We start from the raw sequence: 9,377 nt of genomic DNA on the forward strand, positions 1-9,377 counted from the left end.
CACACACACACACACACACACACACACACACACACACACACACACACACACACACACACACACACACACACACACACACACACACACACAGTCTTGTATTTGTTACCTTCTTAGGGCCACCCCAAAAATGCCTACCATCTTAGGACCACCCTTTCTAGACATAGTAGAAACTTCTAAATTGCACCTCTGAACTTGAAAAAAAATCTAGTTTTTTTATATGACTTCAGATTTAAGATTAGTATTATTTAATTTTTTTCTAATTTCCACATATTTTTACTATACTTGTTAGGTCCGTCTTTAACCCATTGATGTCTGTCGCGCAGCATCAGGCATTAATGGGTTGAAAAAAAGGTTAACCATACTGATTCACTTTTAATGAGCTGAAACAACTATGATTTAGTCTATTTCTGAGTAAATGGTGTCCGTCATGGCTGCGGCCCAGTATTTTACCTTATATTTCTCCCTTCCATGCATCTCCTGTGCTCCGGCCTCTGTGCCTCTGTTGTGGGCATCAGCACACCTGCTTATATCCCTGCACCTTTCCAGCCAACCATACTCAGAACCACATAATCTCCAGCATTGTACACACACAATAGCTGTGCATTGTGGGTATTTTAAAGTGCACTATATAGTGAATGAAATTAACCACTGAGAATTCGAACACCACTACAAAATGGCAAACACACTATATAGTGCCACCAATAAAAAGAAAAAATTAAGTCAAACATACTTCAGGAGAAACATTTTCCTTTTAATGTCAGACAATACCAACTGTGGCCTTTAAGGTCTAAAAGCCTTTAAAAAAACTGTGTGGTAAAAAAATCAATAAAATACACAATCTGTAAACAACTGCATCTATGCAATACATATATCACAACTGTAAATTTACCTAAATGTACTGCTGTATGAGCTCCCCCCTCCCCCTCTCTCCCCCCTCTCTCTCTCTCCCCCAGTCTCTCTCTCCCCCTCTCCTTCTCTCTCCCCCCTTTCTCTCTCTCTCTCCCCTACCTCCTTCTCTCCCCCCCTTTCTCTCTCTCCCTCTCCCCCTCTCTCCTTCTCTCTCTCTCTCCCTCTCCCCCTCTCTCCTTCTCTCTCTCTCTCTCTCTCTCCCCTACCTAACTCCCTCTCTCTCTCTCTCTCTCTCCTTCTCTCTCCCCCTTTCTCTCTCTCTCCACTACCTCCTTCTCTCTCTCTCTCCCCCCCTTTCTCTCTCTCTCCCCTACCTCCTTCTCTCTCTCTCTCCCCCCCCCTTCTCTCTCTCTCTCTCTCTCTCTCTCTCTCTCTCTCTCTCTCTCTCTCTCTCTCTCTCTCTCTCTCTCTCATATGTTATAGTTTGTATTTGTCACAGCAAGAAATTGATTGTGTAAGAAACAAGTTTGGCCACTGCATGAACATATCATTGGGAAAAAACTCGATGAATTGTTAAATAAAATACATAATTTGTAAAAAAATAAAAATAATAATAATAATAATAAACTGTATCTATGCAATGCTGATATTAAACCTGTATATGTGTCTAAATGAAAAGAAAACAGCTTTTTAAAACAAAGCTAAAACTTTACTGCTGTATGAGCTAACTCCCCCCTCTCCCGCTCCCTCTCTCCCTCCCCTCTCTCTCTTCCCCTCTCTCTGTCTCTCTGCCCCCTCTCTCTCTTCCCCTCTCTCTCTCTCTCTCTCTTCCCCTCTCTCTGTCTCTCTTCCCCTCTCTCTCTCTCTTCCCCTCTCTCTGTCTCTCTGCCCCCTCTCTCTCTCTCTCTCTCTCTCTCTCTGTCTCTCTGCCCCCTCTCTCTCTCTCTCTCTCTCTTCCCCTCTCTCTGTCTCTCTGCCCCCCTCTCTCTCTTCCCCTCTCTCTCTCTCTCTCTCTGTCTCTCTCTCTCCCATATGAGTTTGTATTTGTCACAGCCATAAATTGATTGTGTAAGAGACAGGTTTGGCCACTGCATGAACATACCATTGAAAAATAGAACACTGGATAAATGAAATGAAATACATAATTTAATAAAATAAAATAAAATTAACTGTATCTATGCAGTACGGATATTAAACCTGTACATGTGCCTACATGAAAGGAAAAAGGCATTTTAAAACAAAACTAAAACTTTACTGCTGTATGAGCTAACTCCCCCTTCCTCCCTCCCTCCCTCCCTCCATCCATCCCTCCATACCTCCATACCTAGAGCCGCTGATCTGAAATGATTCTGTTGTGCACATAGAACTTTACCGCTCTCCAGTCCCTCTCAGCTAGGGCTTCAGGGGAAGCAGCAATGCACCTCTCACAAACTTCTTTTCCAGGCGTCTTCCCCATTCGGATGAAATCCATCAGAGAGTTTTCAACTGCATTTACTTCCTCCATTGACCACTTTCTTTTGGCCTTTTTCGCATCTTTGAAAAAAAGATTGTAAGAACACTTAATCCATAATACATTTGATAAATGGTGAAAATCGTCAGATATTAAAGAAGTCATATTACCCTTCTACAATTTGTATTGGCAAAACTCCTCTTTTAGTGCAGAAGATTAGCTAAATTACAGATTGATTTTTTTTCTTTTAATCCTGGTCTTAGTCTATTGAATTTTGATATCTATCAATCTATCTCTAATAAAAACACTTAATATCAACATAATTGTTATATTTTATGCCTTATCTTAACTTGCACTATTTTAAATTTAGATTATCATTTTGTTGTTACTTGTGCAATCTTCCTTTAGTTCTTATACATATTGTATTAGCGTTGTTGAAGGGAGATCTGCTTCCCTGTAATTGTACACATGATAAATAGAAAACTTGGGCCTTGATAAACCTTTACACAAATGTAAATATCAGGGTGGGAAATGTAAGGGCCACGCCACATCCTTACCTTGTGAGACTCGCTTTCGTACAAGCTGCTGCTTTGAAGTGCCCTGCTTTTCTTGAGTCACTGATGCCTCTCCTGGAAACACAAATTAGACATGTCACTCTTCTGACAAAAAATATCAGGGTTGGAAATGTAAGAGCCACGCCACGCCACATGCTTTACCTCCTGAACTGTGCTCCTCTCCCAGCTGCAGCCTCGAAGTGCCCTGTTTGTCTCCAGACCCTGAAGCTCCCCCTGGAAAACATTCACAAAAAGGATATCATACACAGAGCAAGACTGGACTTCTGCTTGTTGTGTAATGTGTACAGATGCCCAGCACTAGATACTAGATGCTCTGACCAATCACAGCTAGTTTAGAGCAATTAGCATACAGTATATGTGGACAAATAGGACCATGTTTAGACAGTGAAAACGGAAAGGTTTTTCCTTTACGTTTTAAAAAGTTTCCACGTTCAGACGCAACTGTTTTGAAAACTTTCATCATGCACATGGTCGCTGTGGTAGCCTACGCATGCCAAGCCAGTAGTCAGAGGTGACACAATCTGTTTACTTTAACCGAAAATTAATGCCACTAATGGTCATTAAGGTTTTGGTGTGAGCTTAGGGTTACAAGTATTGCAAATGACAAGTTTTCGATCCTTTTTTCACCGCGTAGAACTTGTGAAAACAGAAAACATGCTGCTAGTGACTTGAGCGCTGCAAAGCTGTGAAGGGGCTGTGTCAGCGGCTACTTTCCTGTTAGGCCTACTTCAAAATAAAAGTCAACTCACATTTGTCCAGTTAAATACTCATATGAAGCCAGTGAAATGCTTTTAATGTGAAGCTGCAGCCTTAATTATATGTGTGTTAGTAATTTAACCGCTGCGCGCTGATCTATAGATAGAGTTTTTTAATGTAGAATGCTATGTCACTGACATGACCTGTAGTGACACAAAATTATTTTGCTAGAAAAACTGGCAGAACACAAATCTTTCCCCAGCCAAAGTGGCGGGTGGTCTCAATAACTTACTAATTGCTTAGACTGAATTGGCGAGTGTTATATTCGAGCCCTGCACGACACTCTCCGCTGATCACAGTGATGGTTCAGCGGAGACACCGTGCATGTTGTCATCTAACTTTATAAGTCGCGAGTTATAAAGTTAGATGACAACATAGGGAATATTGACAGCAAATGTAACAGACTAAGCATATGTGGAGTGGAGCTGTGACGTCAGCGTTACAACAGAGACCGTTTCACTAATTCACAGGGGGCCGCTGCAGTTGCGTTTTCAATAGATTCCAGCCTGGAAGCTGGTTTCAAAAGTTAACTTTTTCAAGCCTGCGATTGATGTTATCATGAAAATGATAGGCTGTTACTGTTTCCAATGTTAACAGCCTCTAAGACGTGCAAGGGCCACGCCACATCCTTACCTTGTGAGACTCGCTTTCGTACAAGCTGCTGCTTTGAAGTGCCCTGCTTTTCTTGAGTCACTGATGCCTCTCCTGGAAACACAAATTAGACATGTCACTCTTCTGACAAAAAATATCAGGGTTGGAAATGTAAGAGCCACGCCACGCCACATGCTTTACCTCCTGAACTGTGCTCCTCTCCCAGCTGCAGCCTCGAAGTGCCCTGTTTGTCTCCAGACCCCGAAGCTCCCCCTGGAAAACATTCACAAAAAGGATATCATACACAGAGCAAGACTGGACTTCTGCTTGTTGTGTAATGTGTACAGATGCCCAGCACTAGATACTAGATGCTCTGACCAATCACAGCTAGTTTAGAGCAATTAGCATACAGTATATGTGGACAAATAGGACCATGTTTAGACAGTGAAAACGGAAAGGTTTTTCCTTTACGTTTTAAAAAGTTTCCACGTTCAGACGCAACTGTTTTGAAAACTTTCATCATGCACATGGTCGCTGTGGTAGCCTACGCATGCCAAGCCAGTAGTCAGAGGTGACACAATCTGTTTACTTTAACCGAAAATTAATGCCACTAATGGTCATTAAGGTTTTGGTGTGAGCTTAGGGTTACAAGTATTGCAAATGACAAGTTTTCGATCCTTTTTTCACCGCGTAGAACTTGTGAAAACAGAAAACATGCTGCTAGTGACTTGAGCGCTGCAAAGCTGTGAAGGGGCTGTGTCAGCGGCTACTTTCCTGTTAGGCCTACTTCAAAATAAAAGTCAACTCACATTTGTCCAGTTAAATACTCATATGAAGCCAGTGAAATGCTTTTAATGTGAAGCTGCAGCCTTAATTATATGTTTGTTAGTAATTTAACCGCTGCGCGCTGATCTATAGATAGAGTTTTTTAATGTAGAATGCTATGTCACTGACATGACCTGTGGTGACACAAAATTATTTTGCTAGAAAAACTGGCAGAACACAAATCTTTCCCCAGCCAAAGTGGCGGGTGGTCTCAATAACTTACTAATTGCTTAGACTGAATTGGCGAGTGTTATATTCGAGCCCTGCACGACACTCTCCGCTGATCACAGTGATGGTTCAGCGGAGACACCGTGCATGTTGTCATCTAACTTTATAAGTCGCGAGTTATAAAGTTAGATGACAACATAGGGAATATTGACAGCAAATGTAACAGACTAAGCATATGTGGAGTGGAGCTGTGACGTCAGCGTTACAACAGAGACCGTTTCACTAATTCACAGGGGGCCGCTGCAGTTGCGTTTTCAATAGATTCCAGCCTGGAAGCTGGTTTCAAAAGTTAACTTTTTCAAGCCTGCGATTGATGTTATCATGCAAATGATAGGCTGTTACTGTTTTCAATGTTAACAGCCTCTAAGACGTGCAAGGGCCACGCCACATCCTTACCTTGTGAGACTCGCTTTCGTACAAGCTGCTGCTTTGAAGTGCCCTGCTTTTCTTGAGTCACTGATGCCTCTCCTGGAAACACACATTAGACATGTCACTCTTCTGACAAAAAATATCAGGGTTGGAAATGTAAGAGACACGCCACGCCACATGCTTTACCTCCTGAACTGTGCTCCTCTCCCAGCTGCAGCCTCGAAGTGCCCTGTTTGTCTCCAGACCCTGAAGCTCCCCCTGGAAAACATTCACAAAAAGGATATCATACACAGAGCAAGACTGGACTTCTGCTTGTTGTGTAATGTGTACAGATGCCCAGAACTGCTGATCCATAGACATACCTGTTAGAGTATCTGTATGATCTTCATCTTCAGATGACTCCCCTGAGCTTTCTTCCATTACTTCTGATTGGTCTTCAAGACAGCAAACAAAGGCAAATGGCATCCAATTAAATATGTGCAGATTAAAAGTTATACAAATTACAACTTGGTCATTGAAATTTATCATTTAATACCTGTGGGGTTGATAGAGATTTGGTCCAGACTTTTCCCTTTAAATTCAGCTAGTCTGCCCTGTTCGCAGGCCATCAGTACCTTGCTGATCTTTGCCAACTGCAAAGTCCCTTCGGGGAGGCGGTAGAACTTCCTGTGCACCCTTATGTCGTGTCCTAGAAAGTCTGCCAAAAGGTCTTGTTCAGTGTCATTTAGATTCAGTACTCTGGAGAGAGTGGCCACTTGTCTTCTCAGTTTTGTGGAGGAGAGAGCTTCAGGTTTTTGGGCCCCACAGTTTTTAGCCAACTCACGGATGCAGTCAGACCCCCTTAATCTTGTGTCAAACCCTGGCCTGGCAAATAAGTAGGGGTTTTCACCCACTCCACACAAGCTCCTCGCCTCTACAAGTAGCTCCAGAGATTGCACCATTGTTGGAGTAAGGATGATGGGCACCTTCCTGCCACGCTTCCCTCGGATTTCGACACGTTCAAAATGCTGGCAGAGCATTTTCTCCAGTTCTGATAGTGCTTCTGCAACATCTTCGTTAAGCGGGGATTTGTCCCTGGAGACAAATGCTTCCAAATACATCCTTGAGACTTCCCCTTCTCTCCTTCGATTGAAAAGGATAATTTGTGCCAGAATTACTTTGGCTAGGTTGCTCCAATTCTTGGAGGTTCTCTCATCCAACAGCTGCCCATGATATTTTTTCTGCTTGTCAGTCATATACATGTGCATTTTTTTCACATCATCTGCTAATGGAATGAGTTTGGGCTTGTTCCATTTCTTCTCCTCAAGTGTTCGGTATGCAGCAGAAGAGATCATCTCATTCCAGGTAAGACTGTACATGCGTCTGAACTCTTGGACACGCAGCTTCTTTTCATTGTTCTGGGAAGAAAGAGCTTCAGCCTCGATGATATCTGCAACTCTCTGAATGCTTTGTCCTAGCTTTGTGGCTAAGGTGGGTTTCTCAAACTTGTTCCTTTTTTCATCAAAACCAGCTACTTCTTTGACAGCTCGAATAACATGGTTAAAGTGTTGTGGATGGATATAATCCTTCATCTTTTTGAGAGGAGTCACCTTCCTTCCTTGGATCAAGAGTCTCCCTAGTCCTCGCATAATTTGGCGAACGTTGTCGTGGAGTGAAGAAGTCTCGCGTTGCCTGTTGTACATCTTTTCTCCAACCTTCATGATATATTCATCTCCTTTTACTGCATGCGCAATTTCATCTTGGGTCATTCCATTCACAAGCTCCCATACCTTAATGTTCACATCTTTTGATACAGGCTGAGCACCAGCACAGAGAGTCTGTATTCGTGTTTTTCCAGGCAATGTTCGGCGAACATTTGCAGCAAGTGAGCAACGTTTTGCGTGCTTCCACATAGATTTGCGTTTGAAGAGTCCGAAGCATGCAAAACAATGTTGATAGTCCTCTGGACTGCCATGGCTTTGTTGTTTACATGGTACCAATGTCCCCTCTCCTTTTGTTAGTGCCTCAATGTTGTGTGCCCGATTGCCTCGCTTGCGAAGGAGATTTAGGTGATCTTTTCTTTCTTTAGAATTCTTCGCATACATCCCCGCACTAGCGACCTCGATTTGATCCCCATGTTTACGGTCCAAGTGGCGTGCAATTTTGGATTGCGGTTTCTGGCAGAAAAGACAGTAGTTTTTCTTTTGGTGGTATTTCTTGGACCCATGTACTTTTTGAGTACTGGCTACCACCAGAGAATCACTCGTCTTGACTGACTCTGAATCATCAGATGAATTTTTACATCTTGTGTAAGTCTTTATTTTTCGCTTTCTTTTCACTGATTTAGCTGGTTCAGCTCCTTTTTGACAAGTTTTACCTCCCTTGTCACTCCTTTTGTCTTGTCTCTTTCGTTTCACTCTCGGTTCACCTGAGTCCTCTTCCTCGCTTGAGCTTGAACATGGGACATACTCTTCTTCACTCCCGTCTATACTTGACAATGTATATTCCTTGAACCCAAGCATTTCTTTGGTCAGCTACAATAGAAACAAGAAGACAATTATTTAACATGAGAGTTACAGAAATTTTGAGCAGTAGGAAAAGGGATTTAACTATATTTTCACAATACGCACATCTTCTCTAAATACAGTGGCTTGAAAAAGAATTCATCCCCCTTGAACTTTTCCACATTTTGTCACGTAACAACCACACACATACATTTATTGAATTGGGTTTTCATGTAATGAACCATCACAAAGTGGTGCATAATTGTGAAGTGGAATGAAAATGAAACATGGTTTTCCTTTTTTTTTTTATTAATAAAAAACTGAAATATTTGGCTTGCATAAGTATTCAGCCCCCCTAAGTCAATACATTGTAGAACCACCTATCGCTGCAATTACAGCTCCAAGTCTATTGGGGTATGTCTCTACCAGCTTTGCACATCTACAGACTAACATTTTTGCCCATTCTTCTTTGCAAAATAGCTTGAGCTTCAGATTCAGCATCAGATTGGATGGAAAGTCTGTGAACAGCAATTTTCAAGTCTTTCCAGATATTTTCAATCGTATTTAGGTCTGGACTTTGACTAGGCCATTCTAACACATTTTGCAGGGACAGGGAAGCTGGTCAGAGTTGATAGGAAGATGGATGGAGCCGAATACAGGGCAGAAAAACCTGTTAAGAGTCTGCAAAAGACTTGAGACTGGGGCGGAGGTTCACCTTCAAGGATGACTACTACCCTAAACATACAGCCAGATCTACAATGGAATGGTTTAGATCAAAGCATAGTCATGTGTTAGAATGGCCCAGTCAAAGTCCAGACGTCAAAACAATTGAGAATATCTGGAAAGACTTGAAAATTGCTGTTCACAGACGCTTTCCATCCAATCTGATGCTGAATCTGAAGCTCGGGCTATTTCGCAAAGTAGAATGGGAAAAAATTTCAGTCTGTAGATTTAAAAAGCTGGTAGAGACATACCCCATTAGACTTGGAGCTCTAATTGCAGCGAGAGGTGGTTCTACAACGTATTGACTCAGGGGGGCTGAATACTTATGCACGCCACACTTTTCAGTTTTTTATTTATAAAAAAAATCGAAAAATAATTTTTATTCCACTTCACAATTATGCACCACTTTGTGTTGGTCTATCACATGAAATCCCAATAAAATAAATGTACGTATGTGGTTTAAACGTGACAAAATGTGGAAAAGTTCAAGGGGGATGAATACTTTTTAAAGCCACTGTATTTAGAGAA

Source organism: Ammodytes marinus, assembly GCF_949987685.1.
Source record: "Ammodytes marinus genome assembly, chromosome: 6".
NCBI classification, from domain to species: domain Eukaryota; kingdom Metazoa; phylum Chordata; class Actinopteri; order Uranoscopiformes; family Ammodytidae; genus Ammodytes; species Ammodytes marinus.